This window comes from Bos indicus x Bos taurus, chromosome 20 (assembly GCF_003369695.1).
Source record: "Bos indicus x Bos taurus breed Angus x Brahman F1 hybrid chromosome 20, Bos_hybrid_MaternalHap_v2.0, whole genome shotgun sequence".
NCBI classification, from domain to species: Eukaryota; Metazoa; Chordata; class Mammalia; order Artiodactyla; family Bovidae; genus Bos; species Bos indicus x Bos taurus.
This window is the reverse complement of record NC_040095.1, coordinates 22,265,375-22,287,375: the sequence shown is the minus strand read 5'-3', so window position 1 is coordinate 22,287,375 and position 22,001 is coordinate 22,265,375.

The following is a 22,001-nucleotide window of genomic DNA, read 5'->3' as shown; positions in this document are numbered from 1 at the left end:
TAGGCTGCAGAGAAGTAGAACTTTGAGGAAAATCAGTTCAGTTCAGTTCAGTCACTCTGTCGTGTCTGCTTCTTTGCGACCCCATGGACTGCAGCACGCCAGGCTTCCCTGTCCATCACCAACTCCCAAAGCTTTCTCAAATTCATGTCTATCGAGTCGGTGATGCCATCCAACCATCTCGTCCTCTGTCGTCCCCTTCTCCTCCCACCTTCGATCTTTCCCAGCATCAGAGTCTTTCCCAATGAGTCAGTTATTTGTGTAAGGTGACCAAAGTATTGCAATTTTAGCTTCAGCATCAGTCCTTCCACTGAACACCCAGGGCTGATCTCCTTTAGGATGGACTGGCTGGATCTCCTTGCAGTCCAAGGGACTCTCAATAGTCTTTTCCAACACCACAGTTCAAAAGCATCAATTCTTTGGCACTCAGCTTTCTTTATAGTCCAACTCTCACATCCATACATGACCACTGGAAAAACCATAGCTTTGACTAGATGGACCTTTGTTGGCAAAGTAATGTCTTTGCTTTTTAATATGCTGTCTAGGTTGGTCAAAGCTTTTCTTTCAAGGAGCAATCGTCTTTTAATTTCATGGCTGCAATCACCATCTGCAGTGATTTTGGAGCCCCCAAAAATAAAGTCAGCCATTGTTTCCACTGTTTCTCCATCTATTTGCCATGAAGTGATGGGACCAGATGCTATGGTTTTAGTTTTCTGAATGTTGACTTTTAAGCCAGGTTTTTCACTCTCCTCTTTCACTTTCATCAAGAGGCTCTTTAGTTCTTCTTCGCTTTCTGCCATAAGGGTGGTGTCATCTGCATATCTGAGGTTTTTGAGATATCTCATGGCAATCTTGATTCCAGCTTGTGCTTCATCTAGCCCAGCATTTCACATGATATACTCTGCACATAAGTTAAATAAGCAGGGTGACCAATATACAACCTTGACGTACTCCTTTCTCTATTTGGAACCAGTCTGTTGTTTCCATGTCCAGTTCTAACTGTTGCTTCCTGACCTGCATACAGGTTTCTCAGGAGGCAGGTCAGGTGGTCTGGTATTCCCATCTCTTTAAAAATTTTCCATAGTTTGTTGTGATCCACACAAATACATAAACTCAAACACATATACTGAGGAAAATTTGAACATTAATGAATTAGTTTTCAATTCAAGAAATCAGGAAAACAATCACAGAATAATCTCAAAGAAAGTAGACAGAAGGAAATAATTTGGTAAGAACAAACATCAATAACAGAAAATCAAAGAGAATGTCAGTAAAACCAAGCTCTAGTTTTTTGAAAGTCCTTTGAAAAGACTAAAAAATAGTCAAACTTTATTATGAGAAAGAACAAAGCCCAGACCACAACTAGGAATGGGGAAATGAGCATTCATTACTTTTGAAAAGTAGACTTTTTAAATTCTAAGAGATTCTATGGGCTACTTTAAGATGATAAGTTTAGCTCTTGGAAAAATGTTAATTTCGTCAGAAAAAAAAAGTCTAAAATGTTCATAGGGGAAATTATAAACATCTATTGCAGATTAAAATGAAGACTTAAATATATGGTGGAAATCTCCTACCATATTGTTCTGTAGTAATTGTCTCTGTAGTAACACTGCCTTTCTTCTCACTCCTTAAGTGAGTTTTTAATTAGAGAGTTGATTTATCTGACTTCCATGGGCTCCATTTGCTCTACTGGATGGAGCTAGCCTATTAAACTGTCTAGAGTTGGACACGACTGAAGCGACTTAGCAGCAGCAGCAAGAAATGCAGATTCACCCTCTCTGCTGCCTGTCTTCACTCCAGCTGACCTTAAGTAACAAAGCTGGCTGGATTATTTACTTTGTAAGTCCAAACTTTCCCTCTTTCACATATTCACTGAAAAGCTATACAACGATATTCCAGGTAGCATCCTTTAACAAAGGGAAAATTGGAAGTAATCTAAATATTCAATGATGGGACAATAGATAAAAATAAAATTGAAGAATATTTACACTGTAGAACACCACAGAGTCTTAAAATACATAAGATAGCTCTACACTCATCGAAGTGATTAAATCTCAAAAACAACATTTCAAGAGATATTTATAAAAATTTTTACAAACCATGAAACAATATTGAATCTTGTTTATGGGTGCAAACACACATGTTAAGAACATAAAAATATGAAATAACTTCAGGATAGAGATTACTTTTGGGGTTCAGGGAAGGGAATTAAAAAAGGAAGCTTTCATCTTTATCTATCATATAATTTTATTTCTTCAAAAAAATATTTGAAGCAAGAGCAATGAAATATCAGCACATATTAAAACTGGTTAGTGATTATCTAATGCTTTACTATTGCCACTGATTTTTATAATTTTACATGGTTTAATAATTGAAGAAACAAAATGAAGCTTTATAAGAGCTTCATTTATATATATTCCTCAAATTTTTTCTAAGTGAAGTCATCAGCTACATTTACATCTCCTTAATTATATATGAGAAACACATTCCTTAAAAACTAATAATACATGGGTAAACCTATGGCTGATTCATGTTGGTGTTTGACAGAAAACAACAAAATTCTGTAAAGCAACTATCCTTCAATTAAAAATAAATAAATAAAATTTTAAAAACTAATAATAGAAAAGTAACTTCACATTTGTCAATTGTCACTATGATGTCAAATATCTATACATTTTGAAGAAAACAAAAATATATATATACAACTAAAATCTTTTTAGTTGTTTTTGGAGAAGGGTAAATACCAGAGAAGAGCATTTTCTCCATCTTTATGTGGTGTGGAAATGGACTTGAAGGCTATAAAGAAAGAAAGAACATAATTCTTTATCCCAAAGAATCCATCTAGAATGGACCACTTGAATGAAGCCAGAAATGACTGTCTAGTGCTTGGGGGCTTTTTAAGAGGATTTGAGGGACTTACTTGGATTCTTAGATATTTGAAATAGGATAACCAACTTTCAGCTTTGAGGTAACTGTGGACCTTAAGTTCAGTTGGTTTCTTTCTGGTAAGACGAAGTTTTCCTATGTCCAGCTTCCAAAATGTTATCTCAATTTCACCTGCAAAAATTAGATTATCCATTTTATGTGAGGGAGTTAGAAACTTGGCACTTGACTTTGTATACATAGTGTATGGCTTCTTAGAGTCAGGGCCCTTTGGACACCACAAACGTTGAAAAGATTATGGAGTCCTTTTACCTCACTGATAATTCAAATTTCTACTTTGACACAAAATTTTCATGTATGCTAAAATTAAGAGTTCCTTTCTATATTTTTGAGTGTGAAGTTCTGGAAAAATATGTCAGAGTTGGGCTTCCCGGGTAGCTCAGCTGGTAAAGAAACCACGTGCAATGCAGGAGACCCCGGTTCGATTCCCAGGTTGGGAAGATCCCCTGGCGAAGGGATAGGCTACCCACTCCACTATTCTTAGGTTTCCCTGGTGGCTCAGTCGGTAAAGAATCCGCCCGCAATGTGGGAGATCTGGGTTGGGACGATCTCCTGGGGGAGGGCATGGCAACCCACTCCAGTATTTTTGCCTGGAGAATCCCCATGGACAGAGGAGCCTGGCAGGCTACAGTTCACAAGGTCGCAAAGAAGCAGATGCTACCGAGCAGCTAAGCACAGCACAGCACACGTCAAAGTTAACTTGTTTATTTACAGAGAAAGAATACTTTTGCTCTGCTAGTACTCTGAACACATCATAATCTGTGGGGCAGTTGCACGCTGTCTCAGCTAAGTTAAAGGGTTCTTTAAAGCAACCCATTATTTTAAAACTTAGAAGTGACTAGAAAAAGCTACTAGAGGTTCTAAGTTTTCACAATTGTTTCAGGAATCAGATTCTAGACTGAAAAAGCAAACACTCAAGTAGTTAACCAGGTAGCTCAGATGGTAAAGTGTCTGCCTGCAATGTAGGAGACCCGGGTTTGATCCCTGGGTCGGGAAGATCCCCTGCAGAAGGAAATGGCAACCCACTCCGGTACTCTTGCCCGGAAAATTCCACGGACAGAGGAGCCTGGTAGGCTACAGTCCATGGGATCGCAAAGAGCTGGACACTACCGAACAACTTCACTTTCACTTTCAAGCAGTTAAATGATTAAGTACCACAGGGCTGAAGCCCAACATTGAGATGCTCATTTATGTTCTCCCATCCTCTGACATGGGAGAAGGTAATGGCAAACCACTCCAATATTCTCGCCTGGAGAATTCCGTGGACAGAAAAGCCTGGTGGGTTGCAGTCCATGAGGTCTCAAAGAGTCAGACATGACTGAGCAACTAACACTTCACTTCACATCCTCTGACGCAAAACTAGAATGTGAGACACCTGTGCAGTTTAGACCTATGACCTTCTGCATATGTTACATGAACCTTTGAAAAAACTATACTCTTCAGCTTCAGGACTGCTTTTGTTGTGGTTGACAGAGTGCAATTACTGAAATAAGATTGTCTTGAGATGTCTTTCGCAGCCAGTGCTACAGACTTCCCCAAATAAAAGTCATGTAGAAATATATTTTTTTAAGTTTCAAAAATAAGGTTAATTGGAACAGAAGATAGAGCTAATTAATTTTAAGCTTGTGCCATATTACTTTATATTTTCATAAACTTGTTTTGGCAAACTTGTTGAGAGCAGAGACTGTCTATCTGTGACATTCTGCACAGTATCCAATGAGGTGATTGGAGAAATGTCCAGGTGTTACATTACAAATCATGTCAACTCTTTTCAAGTTATGTGAAGACATTAAAAAGTATATGAATTAAAATTCACATTAAACTAAAAATTTGATTTTTTAAAACAAATATACAGAACTACCTGAGATATTTTTGTAAAAAGTCCTCTTTTTTGTATGATTCTCCAGTAGTCATGTATGGATGTGAGAATTGGACCATAAAGAAGGCTGAATGCCAAAGAACAGATGCTTTCGGGCTGTGGTGTTGGAGAAGACACTTGAGAGTCCCTTAGACTGCAAGGAGATCAAACCAGTCAGTCCTAAAGGAAATCAACCCTAAATATTCATTGGAAGGACTGATACTGAAGCTGAAGCTCCAAAATTTGGCCACCTGATGCAAAGAACCAACTCATTGGAAAAGACCCTGATGTTAGGAAAGATTGAGGGCCGGAGAAGAAAGGGATAGCAGAGGATGAGATGGTTGGATAGCATCACTGACTCAGTTGAAGGAGAGGGGAGCCTTGCGTGCTGCGATCCATGAGTTCACAAAGAGTCGGACATGACTTAGCTATTGAATGATAATGATGACCAAATTGATTTAGTAAATCCAAGAACACCACCAATCAATCTGTTAATTAATCAATGTTATTAAGTCCTTGTGATATGAAAAGAATCTTAACAGTTACTGTGTGGAATTTTTTTAAAGGCATAAAGGTTTTGCCCTTAAGAGGTTTATAATTTGGTCAAGAAGAAAAAGCTTAAGTATGTGACTGAAAAACTAACACACATTAAAACATAAATTGCATAAGACAAAAAAACACAAAAGCAGACAGAGGCAATGCATGATCAGCAGTCCAATCTAAATAAATATAATGCTTTTGTAAAAGGAAGAAATTATTGCAGAACAAAATTTGCTATACGAAAATTTCACTATTTAACCAGGAAACACTGAAGGACGGGCCAGTCACACAGACCAGTTGGGCAAGAGTTGCTCCAGTGTTAAGACCAAACTAGGTCAGACTGTCTGGGTATTTACATGTCTTCAAGGTTGTGAACTGAGGTTGTAAGCAGGGGAAAGATTGGAGTAAACAAGCTGAGGTTGGAAAACCAAAATGCTGAGTGCCTTGTGCACCTCATGGGAAAACTTCTGCTCTACCAATGGGACGCATTTGATGTGCTTAATATGGATGGATACATTTGCATGTACTCTTACAAAATGGGTAGTATTGTTTCAACTGCATGCTAACTCTGTCTCAGCCTTAATGAGATATAGTTCGCATACCATACAGTTCAACCATTTAAAATGGATTAATCTTCTCTGCACTGATGCAAGACTAGCAACAAGGCCTACTTTCATTCTGTTCTAAGTTATAGCATCTGAACAGAGATGCATTAGGTTTGCTAGTTCTTTCCCCCAACTATGCTGTCTCTGTACCAGTTAAAATCATCTATTAATAGATGCTTCCACTTTATGAAATAGTCTAATTTTTCTAAGCTGTAATTTTTGTTTGAAAATGCTCAGCAAATGATTTTTAAAAAGTCATGAGAGCCCAAAATAATAGAAAATAAAATGAACAAATCATTGGTTTTTAGTACCTTCACAGAGTTGTGCAACTGTCACCACAATATATATTACTATATTCTTATTTTCCTATAAAGAAACTGAACCTACTGGGGAGACACTGCCCATCGCCTCTCTGCCAGTCTTCGACAACCATGAATCTACTTTCTGTCTGGATAGATTTACTTCTTCTGGACATTTTGCATCAGAGAAACCATACAATGTATCTTCTTTTGTGTCTCACTTTTTCACTTAACAAGGTTTATTCATATTGCAGCACAAATAGGTATATACTTCATTCCTTTTTATGGCTATATGATATTTCGTTGTATGAATTTACTATATTTTGCTTTATCCACTCCAATTGAATGGATAACTTTTGGGCTATTATGAATAATGCTGCTATGAACATTCATGTACAAGTGTTTGTGTGAGCATATGTTTTCAGTTCTCCTGGGTGGAAATGTAAGAATGGAACTGCTGCATCATATGGAATGTCTATATTTAGCATTGGGAGGACCTACCAAACTTTTTCAAAGTAGCTGCACAATTTTACATTCCCATCAGCAATCTCTTCTCAATTTCACCAACACTTCTTATTTCTCTTTTTTGTTACAACCATTGTAGTAGATGTAAAGTGGTATTTCAGTGTGTTTCTGATTTGCATTTCCCTGATAGTTAATATTCTTAGGCATCTTTTCATGTGCTCATTGACAACTTTTATATCCTCCTTGGAGAAATGTGTATTTCAATCCTTTGTCCCTTTTGAAATCAGGTTATCTGTCTTTTACTGCTGAGTTGGAAGAATTCTTCTTATATACTTTAGATACAAGCTATTTGTCAGGGTTGAGTTTCTAATTTATTAATAATGTCCTATGAAACAGAAAAGCTTTGCATTTTGATGAAGTACAAATTATCTATTTTTTCTTTTGTTTCTTGTGCCTTTGGCATCACGTCTAAGAAATGATTATGAAACACAAAGTCACAAAGATTTACCCCTATGTTATCTTACAAGAGTTTTATAATTTTAGCTTTTACATTTGATCCAATTTGAGGTAATTTTCATATATTGGTGGCTCAGAAAGTAAAGCGTCTGCCTACAATGTGGGAGACCTGGGTTCAATTCCTGGATTGGAAAGATCTCCTGGAAAAGGAAATGGCAACCCACTCCAGTATTCTTGCCTGGAAAATCCCATGGATGGAGGAACCTGGTAGGCTACAGTCCATGGGGTGGCAAAGAGTCGAACACAACTGAGCGACTTCACTTTCACATATTCTGAGGTAGGAATTCCATTTCATTCATTTGCACATAACTATCTCATCCCAGAGTCATTGGTTGAAAATACTATTCTTTCCCCATTTAATTTTCTTAACACTCTTGTCAAAAATCACGTGAGTGTGTTAAGTCACTTCAGTGCCCAACTCTGCGCAACCCTACAGACTGTAGTCCACCAGACTCCTCTGTCCATGGGATTCTCCAGGCAAGAATACTGGAATGGTTTGCCATGCCCTCCTCCAGGGGATCTTCTGGACCCAGGGATCAAACCTAGGTCTTTCCATCTCCTGTGTTGGCAGGTGGGTTCTTTACCACTAGCGCCACCTGGGAAGCCCCTAACAAACATCAGCTGACTCTAAATGTGAGGGTTTACTTCTGGATTCTCAGGTCCTTGTATTAATCTAGATGCCTGTCCTTATGCCAATACCACAATGTCTTAATTACTGTTGCTATTTAAACTGTTTTGAAATGTTTGACTTTTCCAATTTTGTTATTTGTTAAGGCGGCATATTTTTTATTCATAGCATTTTATTTTTTATCTACATATCCCTTTTGTAGTTGATTTTGAAACAAAGACCTAGTGATAATTGTACATAAAAGCTGTCTTTTCCTCTTTGTGGAGGTGTCCTGTCATTCTCTGGGTTGATGTAAACACCAAAACTCCTCTTGCTGGAACTGACGGAGGCAAAGCTTCCAAACAAAAGCCTTCTGTGAAGGTGGCAGTTCTTCCTTCTTCCTCCAAGTTCCTTCTTAAAGCAGATCTCGTCTCTTTGCATTGTTTTTTTAAACTCTTGAGACCTTTAGGAGAATTGCTCTATCTCTGATAATTCCAGTCGAACTGCTCAAGCTGAAACTGAGTGAGTGAATGCATTAATAACAGGCTTTTCTATAAACTCCTTTGCTCTATACCTCTTTCCAATGCTCTCTTCCACATTACTAGGGAATAGTTGAGTCTCTACAAACGATCCATGGTCAATTGATGACATTAGTTGAATAAAAGCCAGTTTTAAATGTTAATAGCAGTTAACCAAAAAGAAATCCAAGTCTATAATTTCTAAAATTACTTTACCTATAAATACTTCATATATGTTGTTGCATATAGAAGTAGAACAACTAACACTTATGTAGTACTCTCAGTGTTCCAGACACTATTTAAGTGCTTTTCCTATTTTAACTCATTCATTCCTCTTAATGATACTACAAGGTACTATTATTTTCATCTCACAGATGAGGAAATCAATGCATGTGGAGATTAAGTAATTTGTTCAAGGTTACATTAGTATTAAGTTGCAGAGTCAAGCTGAAACTTGGACAACCTTGCTCCAAAGTGTGTGTGTGTGTGCCACCTGTTCATACCAACATGGTATAATACCATCACATGGTAGAGGTAATTAGAGAATACCACAACACATGATAGTGTGCAGTGTGGTTCAGAGAGTGTAAAAGCAATCAGAGAAGAAAGAGGTCCTTACGAATAGAAATGACTGGAAAAGAACTTCCTAAGTAGAGAAGATAGGAGAAGGCCATAGGTCAGTTTGCTCTAAGTAAATTTACCAAATGATCAAATTATCAAATGACAAATTTGCTAAAATTTGTCAAGAAATTCACTGCAGCTAGTTATGGTAACACTGCAGCTGTTACGTAAGAGCCATCCACATAGCTAAGAGCAGAAAGGGATAGAGGTATCTAAATTGTGAGACTGATAGTTATTTAACAAGTCTAACAAGTCTCTAGCTATAGGGTTATAGCAATGCTTCAAGAAAGCTGAAAAGTGAGGAAAGTCCCCAGTAAGGCAATGAGTTGGTCATTCAGTACATTAATCATTTGTGGAATTGATTTTTGGTGAACTGGCTTATGGCAAATTCACTGTCAATGAATTGATTTTTGCTGCATGCACCTGATTCAACATCTAGAACTGGAAGTTATGAACATTGGTTTGGTCCTACAATCCCCAAATCAATGACCTTGAATCCTTTTTTACTGTAACCTACAGTAAGGAATACACATTTGCACTTTACAGTGTGACCACACACACACATACACCCCCAAGATTCACATTGCTCTTACCTCAGGCAATGCACTCTGGTATTTTCTATTGTATTTCTTTTTTTTCCAAACTGGTTACAACACAATAAAATGATTTTGCAAGCATTCAATTGGTTATGACCTGCAGTTTAGAAAACCTCATAACAGAAAACCTGTTGTAACTTTGAATACACAGTACAAAGTTAATAGTCCTATAGCACCAGACTAACATGCGTAATACTATTTTGGAGAAAATAACGGATATAATTCTAACTCAGTGTTCCAGGATACAGTTCTCCACTTATAATGAAACAGGGAACATTCTGTCTATTAATACTCTAAATTCTGCTGTGAGGCTGTTGGGAGATCTTGCAGATCCAAATTGCTGGTATTGCTGCCGTGACCTGGTGGGTACCTGTGGAGCTAGTTAAGGGGCTGAGGGCAGGAGTATGCCTTGACCACCAGATGCCTCACTAGTGGGGCCCGTCCTTTTCCTCTACTAAATTTACCAGTTCCACTTTTCACTGCTAGAACTTGCTATCTGGTGACTGTAAGAATTGCTCTTTCCCTTGTTCCACTAATAAACCAAATGCTATTTTTCACTGCCTCTCCTATCCTGAAATCAAGTCATCAATCCTTCAAGCTTTTCTAAGAGGGGTATGGTGCTAGTGAAAAGAAGATGTAGATGGGCCACGTAGGAAAGAAAGGATTACACACAGATTCTTATGGTGGGTTGTCAAGTACAGCAACATTGATTTACCACCATCTTGAGAAAAACCAGACTTGGGCTGGTTTGACAGGGTTTTCAGGTCATCTGGCTATTTTAGGATATTATTTATAATTCAGTGACATATAAATATTAGAGGGAAAAATAATTTTTTTAAAGTATATCATGTGCTATCATATAATGTCCCTTCATTTACCATAGATTTAAACAATTTAGATGCTGGTTATACTTCAAGTGTAAAATGCTGAAGGCCTATTCTGCCCTTTTGAGTTCAATTAAATTTTTAATTACTTGGTAAATGGAACTTCAGGAAGGAGAAGTGACATTTCACTCAAAGACTTTTCTAAAGTTAAGAATTGAACAGCAATATTTTTATGTGCTATTGTTGGCTGATGACCAAACAACACTGTTGTTCAGTTTTAACCAACTCCATTCGTTCAATTCCAAGGGATTTGTACCAAACCTATTGAATGCTAGGACTTCCCCGGTGACTCAGCGGTAAAGAATCCACCTGCAATGCAGGAGCCACAGGAGACACAAGTTCAACGTCTGGGTCCTGGGTTGGGAAGATCCCCTGGAGGACGGCATGGCAACCCACTTCAGCGTTCTTGCCTGGAGAATCCCATGGACAGAGGAGCCCGGTGGGCTACAGTCCATAGGGTCGCAGAGAGCTGGACACGACATGACTGAAGAGACTTAGCACGCACGCACACACACTGAATGCTAACAGAAAAGACTGGAGTCAAAGATAAAGAATAAGGAAAATATCTGGGACTTACAAATCTCTGAGATTATGCTCTTTGCAGCTGGAATTTTCCATACTGGAGTCAACCCAAAACTTATTTTAAAGAGAAACTTTGATTAGCATTCCTTCAGTTACGAGGACATTATAAAGCAAAGTGTTTTCATGGCGCCTTTGTTTTAGATTATTTTTCTTTCTCATCCATGTGAGCATCTTTAGAAGAAAAAGAAGAGCTGCACTTTGAAACAGACTTCACTGAACAAGGTGAGTGTGAAGTATTCAGTGTGCAAAACTGAGAAAACACAAAACTGAAAGTATTATATCAGCATTTGAGTATCTTGAATGCCTACTGGGCCTGCTGAATGATCTCACTGAATGCATAAGAATCTGCTCTGGTCCCACATTCTCTGGTGTCACCCTGCTACCTCTGTGAGTTGAAGGGTTAACACTAATGAGGTGACATGGCAGGCATGGTCCCTGTTTCAGTTACTCAGCATCATTCTGAGAAATTTTATTACTTTTACCACCAACTAAACTTCCAGCTCCAATGAACTGCTGGGACATCTTGTGCTACTGCTCCCAATAGCACTGGCCCAGGACTGTGAGTGATTACGGTATGGTTGCTCAAAAAACCTTCAAATGCCTGGTACCTTATCAGCACTCGATAAATACTGGTTGACTGATTAAGTGCCGCCTGATTATTATACAAGAATACCTTTATTCTTCCTGGAAGCAGTGACATAGAGTGGGAAGAATACCAAATTTAGGGTTAGTAGCCTATCCTGCTAATTTGCCAGTCAAGTGATTTGGGGCAGGATGAAAAGTTCTCCCTGAGGCTCCATTTCCAAGTCTATAAAATGGGAGGAAGAAATCGGTCTCGAAAAAGAGTCGTGCGAGAAATAGGGTGACAGAACGTAAAACATCTGCCTCATGAGGGAAGTCTCAGCAAGCGCTGGGTGGATCAGATCCCAAATCACTCATTCTCAGGAATGAGTACGTCCCTAATGTTGCTCTTTCCACAAATAATTTTCTTCTATATATTTATTTTGTTCTCTGGATTATCTAGTATTCCTCCTCCCTTAAAAACAATCAACTCATTTTTGGCAAAGTACCGATGCAGGCAAAAATAATAGGAATATGAAATATTACAATGTCAATAAAAAAGGGAGGAAAACCTTCTTTGAGAAACTAGGAAGCTCACCAGATAGCTTCAGGCTCCTCTGTGTACATTAATAAGGGAGGCAATGAATCCAGTGGCAAATTCCCTGGGTTAAAACATTTGGAGCTTTTTACAGAGAATCCAACGGATTTAAGTTTATGTCATCCTCTCATCAGGGATGGTCTCCTGGCAGTCACCTAAGCTGGCATTATTGTTAGATTAATATGAAAATTTATGACAGATGCTGAAATACTTCCCTTTAAATAAAATGAAATTAACATCCACGGAAGAAGAAAGAGATACAAGAGAAGGGGCTAAAAATCAGCTGAATTAGAAGGGGCCACTCCAAACATATGCTCATCCTCTAAAGATACTAACAGCTTGGGTCTGGGACAGGCCAGACTGTTTGGGAGCTGCTTTTTCTCTTCTGTGAGACCAGAGGATAATCAGTAACTGCCACGTGAGTAGCAGAGCTGGGCCTGGGCCTGACACTCAGTGAGGAATACTGGTTGCAGACAACACTCTTGCAAAGTCCTGAGTCTCTTCAGCCTTCAATGCAGAACCTTAAGTACCACCCAACATGCAGTCAGCTGTTTCAGGATGATAATTCCTTTTAGGAAAAGATAGCAATTTTAAAATTGGCTTAGAAATGTCCTTATATTTCAGAAGATTTTGATTTCCAATGATATTCCCATATAATTTTCATCCCTGAAAATTTTAGTGTCTGAAAAATTAAAAAAACCTAAATCTTCTTGGAATTAGTTCAACTGGCTTTGTCACTAGCTCTTTCTAAAGGAGATGACTCTTCAAAAACAAAACTTTGAGACCCTCCGAGATATCAAGTGATTTAAAATAAGAGGAAGTGTTTATTTCCAAGGTCTTATTCTGTCTGGTCCACTGATATCTTATCTTAAAATGAGTTGGCACTCCAGTATTTTCATATGTGCTAATGAGCTATAACAACAGTTTCTGTTCAGTCACTAAATCGTGTTTAACTCTTTGCAACCCCATGGACTGCAGCACGTCAGGCTTCCCTGTCCTTCACTATCTTCCGGAGTTTGCTCAAACTCTTGTCGATTGCCCACCCATTTAAATGACTCTAGTAATAAAGAAGATAGTCTTGTGGTTTCCCCCAACATTAGGAGTGCTTCTCAAAGAAAACTCATTCTTAGTTTACCTTTCCCTCTCTCAGACTAGGGTAGGATATGACTTATTTTGTAGGTGACAAATTGAGGAGAGTAAATGCTTCCTTTGAAGCTTTCATATCTTACCATCTTGTCCTACAATTGGTCCTGCAGACACTCCGCCACTAAATCATCTGAAACAACAGATGCATCCTGCAATTACCAATAAATATGTGTTTGGGGAGGGCTCTCTGCAGACGTTTCCTGTGTTTTAGAGCCATTACTACATTGACACTTTTACTTTTTCATCTTAGAAATTACTTTTCTTTATAATTTAATTAGAGATGGAAGTCAGTGAAGGTGTCCTCTTAGCAAATGCAGAGCAGTACTAAACTGAGTCCCCAAATCAAGACTGTTTCCCTCACCTCATGAGTTGTATTTTTCACTTTTCTTTTTTAACTTTGCAATAACACTTTAATTTCTTAATGTACTTAAAAGCATGCTGTGTCCACAGTGTGCGCTGAATATATCACAAGGATCAGTCTTTCCATGTTACAATTCTTCCCCCCGCCTTTTTATTTTATATTGGAATATAGCCAATTAGTAGGCTTCCCAGATGGCTCAGTGGTAAAGAATCCAACTCCCAATGCAGGAGATGTGGGTTCGATTCCTAGGTTGGGAAGATTCCCTGGAGAAGGAAATGGCAACCTACTCCAGTATTCTTGCCTGGGACATCCCATGGACAGAGGAGCCTAGCATGTTACAGTCCATGGGGTCACAAAAAAGTCAGATATGGCTTAGTAACTAAACGACATAGACAATTATCAATATTGTGATAGTTTCAGATGGACAGTAAAGGGACTCAGCCATACATATAAATGTATCCATTTATTCTCCCCCAAACTTCCCCCCGATCCAGGCTGCCACATAACACTGAGCAGAGTTCCCTGTGCTATACAGTAGGAGTTTGCTGGTTATCATTTTAAATATACTAGTGTGTACATGGCAATCTCAAGCTCCCTAATTATCCTTTCCCTAACTTACCTTGTAAATAAGTTTGTATCATTTCTTTTTAGATTCCACATGTAAAGGATGTCATACAACATTTCTCCTTCTCTGACTTATTTCACTTAGTATGACAATCTGTAGGTCCATCCATGTTGCTGAAAATGACATGATTTCATTCTTTTCAATGACTGAGGAATATTTCATTGTATACATGTACAGCCATGAAATTAAAAGACGCTTACTCCTTGGAAGGAAACTTATGACCAACCTAGATAGCATATTCAAAAGCAGAGACATTACTTTGCCAACAAAGGTCCGTCTAGTCAAGGCTATGGTTTTTCCAGTGGTCATGTATGGATGTGAGAGTTGGTCTGTGAAGAAGGCTGAGGGCTGAAGAATTCATGCTTTTGAACTGTGGTGTTGGAGAAGACTCCTGAGTCCCTTGGCCTGCAAGGAGATCCAACCAGTCCATTCTGAAGGAGATCAGCCCTGGGATTTCTTTGGAAGGAATGATGCTAAAGCTGAAACTCCAGTACTTTGGCCACCTCATGTGAAGAGTTGACTCATTGGAAAAGACTCTGATGCTGGGAGGGACTAGGGGCAGGAGTAGAAGGGGATGACAGAGGATGAGATGACTGGATGGCATCACCGACTCGATGAACGTGAGTTTGAGTGAACTCCGGGAGTTGGTGATGGACAGGGAGGCCTGGTGTGCTGCAGTTCACGGGGTCGCAAAGAGTCCGACACGACTGAACTGACTGAACTGAACCGTATCTTCTTTATCCATTTACCACGTCTTAGCTATTGTAAACAGTGGTGCAGTTAACACTGGGGTGCAAGTATCTTCTTGAACTATGGTTTTCTCCAGATATATGCCCAGGAGTGGGATTTCAGGGTTATATGGTAGCGCTGTGTTTAGTTTTTTAAGGAACCTCCATACTGTTCTCCATAGTGATTTAACCAATTTACATTCCAACCAACAGTGTAGGAGGGTTCTCTTTTCTCTGTAACCTCTCCAGTATTCATTGTTTGTAGATTTTTTTTGATGATGGCCATTCTGACCAATGTGAGGTGATACCTCATTACAGCTTTGATTTGCATTTCTCTAATAATTAGTGATGCTTAGTATCTTTTCATGCGCTTTTTGGCCACCTACATGTCCTTTTGGAAGGATGGGGGAAGGGACAGTTGGGGAGTTTGGGATCAACATGTACACACTGCTATATTTAAAATGGATAACCAATAAGGACCTACTGTATAGCACATGGAACTCTGCTCAATGCTACGTAGCAGCCTGAATGGGAGGGGACTTTGAGGGAGACTGGATACATGTATATGTATGGCTGCAGTCCACCTGAAATTATCACAACATTTTTAATTGGCTACACTCCAATATAAAATAAAAAGTTTTTAAAAAATTTAACGTCTATGAAGTACTTATCACATACTGCCATATAGTAAATGCTCAATAAATAATTTATAACTGTTAATAATTTTTAACTTCCTATGCTTCCTGGAAACTTTCCAAGATCCTCTTCCTACAAACTTTCAGATTTGTTTCATGTTACAGATATGACTCCTTTTCTGTCATTCTCTTCTTCTGTATTTCGGAGTCCCACTCCTCAGTTCTTTCTCCCCTTTTCCCTTCCTTCTCTCTTTACATCCCTCCTTCTCTCTCTCTCTCTCCCTTCAATTATTGCCAATAAGAGCTAATTAGAATGCATATAGAAATTAATTATCACCTTCTTCTAAAGAAAGGGCACAGTTACATTTGCAAATGAACTCATATCACTTTCAGGAAAGAGAACTTCTTCCTCATTAGGGAGCAAATGTGATTGATGCTCAGATCCTATGGAGTCTTAGATAGCTTGTGTTTGGTAGCGACCTGTCTCAGCTGGTAAGGAATCTGCTTGCAATGCAGAAGACCCTTGTTCAATCCCTGGATTAGGAAGATCCCCTGGAGTAGGACATGGCAACCCACTCCAGTATTCTTGCCTGAAGAATCCCATGGACAGAGGAGCCTGGTGGGCTACAGTCCATAGGATCACAAAGAGTCAGACACGACTGAGTGACTAAGCACAGCACAGGACACAGCGACCTAAGTCAACCCCCGTTACTTGAGCATCTACTACATGCAAGGCACTGAGCTAGGGGCTCTGGGGAGGCAAGGATGATGAAGAGGAGATGGTCCCTCCCTCTGGGGTCTTATTAGCCGGTGGAAAATGTTGACATGGACACAAGTGGCTCTCATGTAAGGCAGGCTCTGGAAGTTCTAGGGAAAGGGCATCTTCTCACTTTCTGTACCCCCAGCACCCAGAAGGGGCCTGCCTGTTAGCAGGTGCTTAAAAGTACTTCCTTCAGACGTAGGCAGGAGGATAGAAGTGCACCATGTGTCACAAATTTGGAGAACAAATGTTTTAAAGAACACACAGCTGCCCTGGTCACTTGGGTCTGGGGTGCGGTGCTGGCTCAGCGTGATGCATAACCCTAAACTCCTGTTCTCGAGATCGATGCCTCTCAGGATCCAGAGATGCATTGTTTCACACGCCTTGTCCCCTAGTCTTGACAGGTCAAGAAGGTCTGTGGCTATACTGCTGCCCATGTTGGAGATCAACATTAATTTATAGTTGGGGAGAATCTTACTAGTAGATGTATTCAATAAGAGAAGAGAAAAATAAGCTAACTTGTCAAATCTGTCCCTCTGATAACAGGAATGCAATGGATTCCTGAACAACCGCATGTCATATCCTAGGCGTCCGAGTGTCCATGTCCTTGCTTTTCTTTTTGACCTATCTCGTGGGTCCTGGGCTACTCACTCATTGGGCCAGTATTCACAACAGTAACACACAAACGCTAAGAAAAAATTTGCAATATTAAGTAATGTATATGACCTAGATTTGTATTTGTGTAGGTATAGACAAATCATGTGAAGTATGTTGCTATTCCTTACATTGGCAACCGTATGGATATTGAATGCTAGGATTGCAAATAGTTTGATCCTAATAAAATACTTGATTACATTTAATTAAATTTTTTTTAATTTTAAATTCAATTTTAAATATTTTTTATTTAAAAATTTGATATATCTTTAGTCCTCATCCAGTTAGCCCATCAATGGAACACCAGATATAAATATAATTGTCTTTAATATTTTGTTGCCAGTCATGTAAAAAAAATCACAACTTTACACAGTGTTCAGTTTTGTCTTTATGAAAGTATATATATCAAGGTAGAAGCCTAAAATATATTTTATCCACTGTTGGTTTACATTCTGACTTTTAACTAATTTAAAATGTTGTTATGGGGCCTTCATGTGTACTTACCCTGCCCCTTCAAAGGTTAAGAATGGGCCAGGCCCAGGGGTGGTGGTGGCCAGAGTTTGGGTGTGGACTGGATTTAAGGAAGAGTTTTCAGAAGAAGAGGGCTCATAGGTTAGAGTGGAGGAAAAGATAGCATGACCTGCTCCCAACCTGGGGAACAGATATTGTGGTGGGAGCCCAGGTACAAGACAGGGTGAACTGTGCTGAGAACCCAGCAGTCAACGGTGGTAGGCTGGGCGTGTGATGAAGGCAGGTGGCAGGTCTATGCTGATCTCATTTCTTGACTTTGAGTGGTGCCCAGCACACAGGAGCAAATGCGTTTAATATTTGATAAATGAAAGAAAGAAGGAATTTGGACTCTATGTAACACGGAACCACTGAAGAGTTTGAGTAGAGGTGATAGAATCAGAACTGTAGTTAAGAAAGAAACTGACAAGGGTGCCTGAAATTTATTTGAAAGTTTAGCTATTGGAGGTAGAAAGAGTAATATGCTAACCTACATGTTACTAATTTATATCTATTGTGATTTGTTATTTCCTGAACATACAAATGTGGATATTTGTAATTATACAGAATGAATGAAAAAAGAAATCTGGAATCTGCACTCTATATTCTATGTAATATGGAACCACTAAAGAGTTGGAGGCCTAACTAGACGTTTAATGGTCCATAAAACTCCTAAGTTTTAGGTATAATGGCTCTAGGGCTGTGCTGTCTGGTGACACTGGTCACTGTCTATATGTGCCTTTTGAGCATCTGAAATGTGACTCAAATGATGTTCAATATGTTCTGAAGAGTAAAAAACACACTGGATTTCAAAGATGTAGTAAAAAAATAATGACAAAATCTCATTAGTAATATTTTATATATTGATTACATACTGAAAAAGTAATATTTTGGATATACTGTATAAATTACATTATTGAAATTAATTTCACTTGCTTCTTTTTAGTTTTTCTAATGTGGCTACTAGGAGATTTAAAATTACATATGAGCCTTGCATTTGCAGCTTGCATTAGATTTTATCAGAGGGCACTGCTCTAGTGGATATCACTTTTGTATACTTCTTTAGCAGTTTTTACCCCAAAACAATGCAAATCAATTACAAAATGAAGGCACAAATGTTGCAAAAGATGAAGAAGTTGACTAAACCACCAGAAGTGACACCAAACTTCCTAGATCATGTGTAAGGTCTTGTCAGCATAGGATTTAGCAGAGTTGGACCAGTGGACCACTAAGAGAAAACCAACAAGGACATTGATTCAAAGAAAGAAACTGAATATTACAGAAGGACCTTGGAGAAATGTACGAAGTCTTCAAATATATACATATATATTTTTTGGAAAAATGATAGTCATGATTAAGCCATAAAACTTAAACAGAAGAATATTGCCTTATACACCAAAAAAGAGCAACCAACAGGGTTCAACAGAATTCAAAGAATCATTCAGAGTTGCAAAGGTAAGTAGAATTTGGCTAACTGTGAGATAAATCAAATTTCCTTAGTTGCAGTTTTAAATATAAAATCCCGATTCAGCTGGCTTTCATTATTCACTACAAAAATTTAGTTTCTGATTTTAAATACTTTCAAATATAAGCAAAATATTTAGATGGCTGGTTAATAAAAAGGAATCTCATACGTATATATAGTATAAACTATTTTCCTTTAGATTAAAACATAAGCAACAGGGTTTTGTCTTGTATATTTTGGGGGTTTTAACCAGTATTTGGGTGGAGGGCCTTGGTCTTTTGAGTATGGGTCCACTATCCAGAGGCTTTCTCACATTTCTCATGGTCTACAGTTTTCACTCTCTTTCAAGCAAAGTGAAAACTGAGAGACATGTACAAAGTTCTTATAGAATTGAATGCTTTTTTCTCCACTCTTTCACAATCCTCATATCCATAACTGATTTGACAGAGACTCTTTTCAGTGTCTCGCTTTCACTCATTCTTTCAAGGCATTTAACTTAGTTTTCATCGGAATAACTTTTTGTTTTGCACTTACATAGTCATGTTTAATAGGACTTAATTAAATTCTATAAGGACAGTTACAGCAGCTATAGTCAGATTTGGGAACAAATATGGTGGATTCGCTGAGGTCCATAACTCAAATGGTGGGAGCAGAAGTGAGCAGGTATCATGAGCGTTCATTATGCTGCAGCATCCCTCTGCCTGCTGCACACCACACCAGGAATGACAGGTATCTGTTAATAGATGAGTCAGTAAGTGGAGGTTGGTGAAGAAGCTTTCTGCTATAATGTCACCTACTGGCGTGCTGTGATTCATGGGGTCGCAAAGAGTCGGACATAACTGAGCAACTGAACTGACTGAACAGTGTACTTGCAAAAGGTCAACTATCCCATAAATGACAAGATTTCCTGACTCAGGACATCTGGAAACACTTGGAAATATGGACAGAGAACAGAGAAACCAAGTTCTCACCCCAACTCTCCTGCAAGTATTCCATAATAATATTTATAACTCTGATAGGATACCAGCTTTTACTCTATTCTCAAGGTTATCTTCTTACTCTTTATGTCTACCTAAGACAAAGATTTCACAGGGGAGTGAAACCCCACACACAGATGGATCTGAAATTCTAGCAGAGTCAACTTGATGAATACCCACTAATAAAAATATTTGCAAATGGATTGTTTTACTTTTGTAAATATGAAAAACAACAAACAATATCTCAAGAGAAGAAAATTGCTTGTGTGTGCATAATAGGTATTTAAGAAACACAAGGTGAGTGATATACAGACTGAAATATTTCTGCCAGTGCCTATTAAATTTGTTCATTCTACATCAGTGTTTATGCACAAGAAGGAAATGCACCAATATTAAACTGGATCCTCCAAATGAGTGAGATTCAGGAACTGAAGTATGACTTAGGTGATTCCCAGAAGCACCATGTGGAAGCAGTGATCTGTAAAATATTGACGTAAAGTTTACCAAAGTTGTCATAGCATAAATGAAATTACTGCAACATTTGTGTCTGAGAGAGAATAGAAATAAAGAGGTTGGAAATAGGAACTGGAATTTTCAGTGTACAAGCAAACTTGGAAGAGTCACAAGTCTCCTTTATGTCATTAAAGAAATCAAATTAAGGCAATTTGACATATATCTTTACGCAGTAATATAAAGCAGGACCCAGCAGCACCAAACTAGAGACAGAATTTTAACCAGGCTTAAGACGCAAAAATTTTGGTAGCAATTCAACAGGTTAAAGTTTCTTCAAAGAAGACTTTATATCAACATATGATGGAGGAAGAACACCCTTTTCAGTCAAGCACATCCTTTATAATTCTTCCTTAAAAAATAAGTTTGTCAGGGCAAGGTGCATAATGACAACTCGAATATATACACAAAAGATTAAAGGGGGAAATCACTCAAAGCACCAAAAACCAGGTGAAAGACCAGCACTTAAGGTTTTGCCATGGCGGTGTGATGGATGGAGGCCAGAGACTGTGGCTAGTTGATAGTACTGTGCTCTTCTCACTCGGTCCCGTTTTCATCACTGTGCACAAATGAAGAGGCTGAAGTAAATGTTTTACTGGATCCCGTTCTGTTTTGCTACTCTGGCCAAACTTCAAAATTGGAACAATTTTGAAAAGCTAAAGGCATCTACCTACTTTTCTCATTTACAGTTAACTAAGTACATGTGTTTAAATTTAAAGGTTTTCTAATCTAAATAAGAAAGAAGTTTATCCTTCCCAACGTAGGTTTTGGTGGGTGTAACAATCCGGGAAGACCTAGGAAATAACTACTGTTTGCTTTGGATGATACACTTGGCTACCATTAAAAGACTGTATAATCATAGCCTAACTGTAGACTTCAAATTCTAACAGATTTATCTAAAGTTTCAAAATTTGTACCGTTGGATGTAACTAAAACTAGCTTATGGCAGACTTCGTAGCAGTTAACACAGAGCTAATATGAAATCTGAAGCCGCTTTAAAAATCCCTCGGATATCACCATCCTCCTCAGTTACCATTTATAGCCAAGAAAGAGGTTTTCATTTTATCTATTTCCAAGAAATCAAAGGAATTATTTTGTAGACAGTTTAGACTTTTGTCTAAATATATGAACACTGACAAGTTAGCGCTCTCCTTTCTCTTCCTGAGCAGCTCTCTCCCTCCACGACGCTCCCCGACCCTACCCGCCCCCGCCTTAATCTCTGTTTCACAAAGTAAATCTAGGGACTCGGTTCCGGGCTAGAGGGAGATTTCTCAGCACTGACACACCGGCTGGAGGAAAAGAAGGGAGGGGAGAAGTAAACGCGACAGGGAAGCCAGAAGAAAGGTCTAAAATCATTAACATGTAAATGGTGCTTTTCCATTCCAAAGCACCTTATCGCCAGACGCCCTCAGGGACTAACAGGGTTCGTGACGCCGCTCTGGG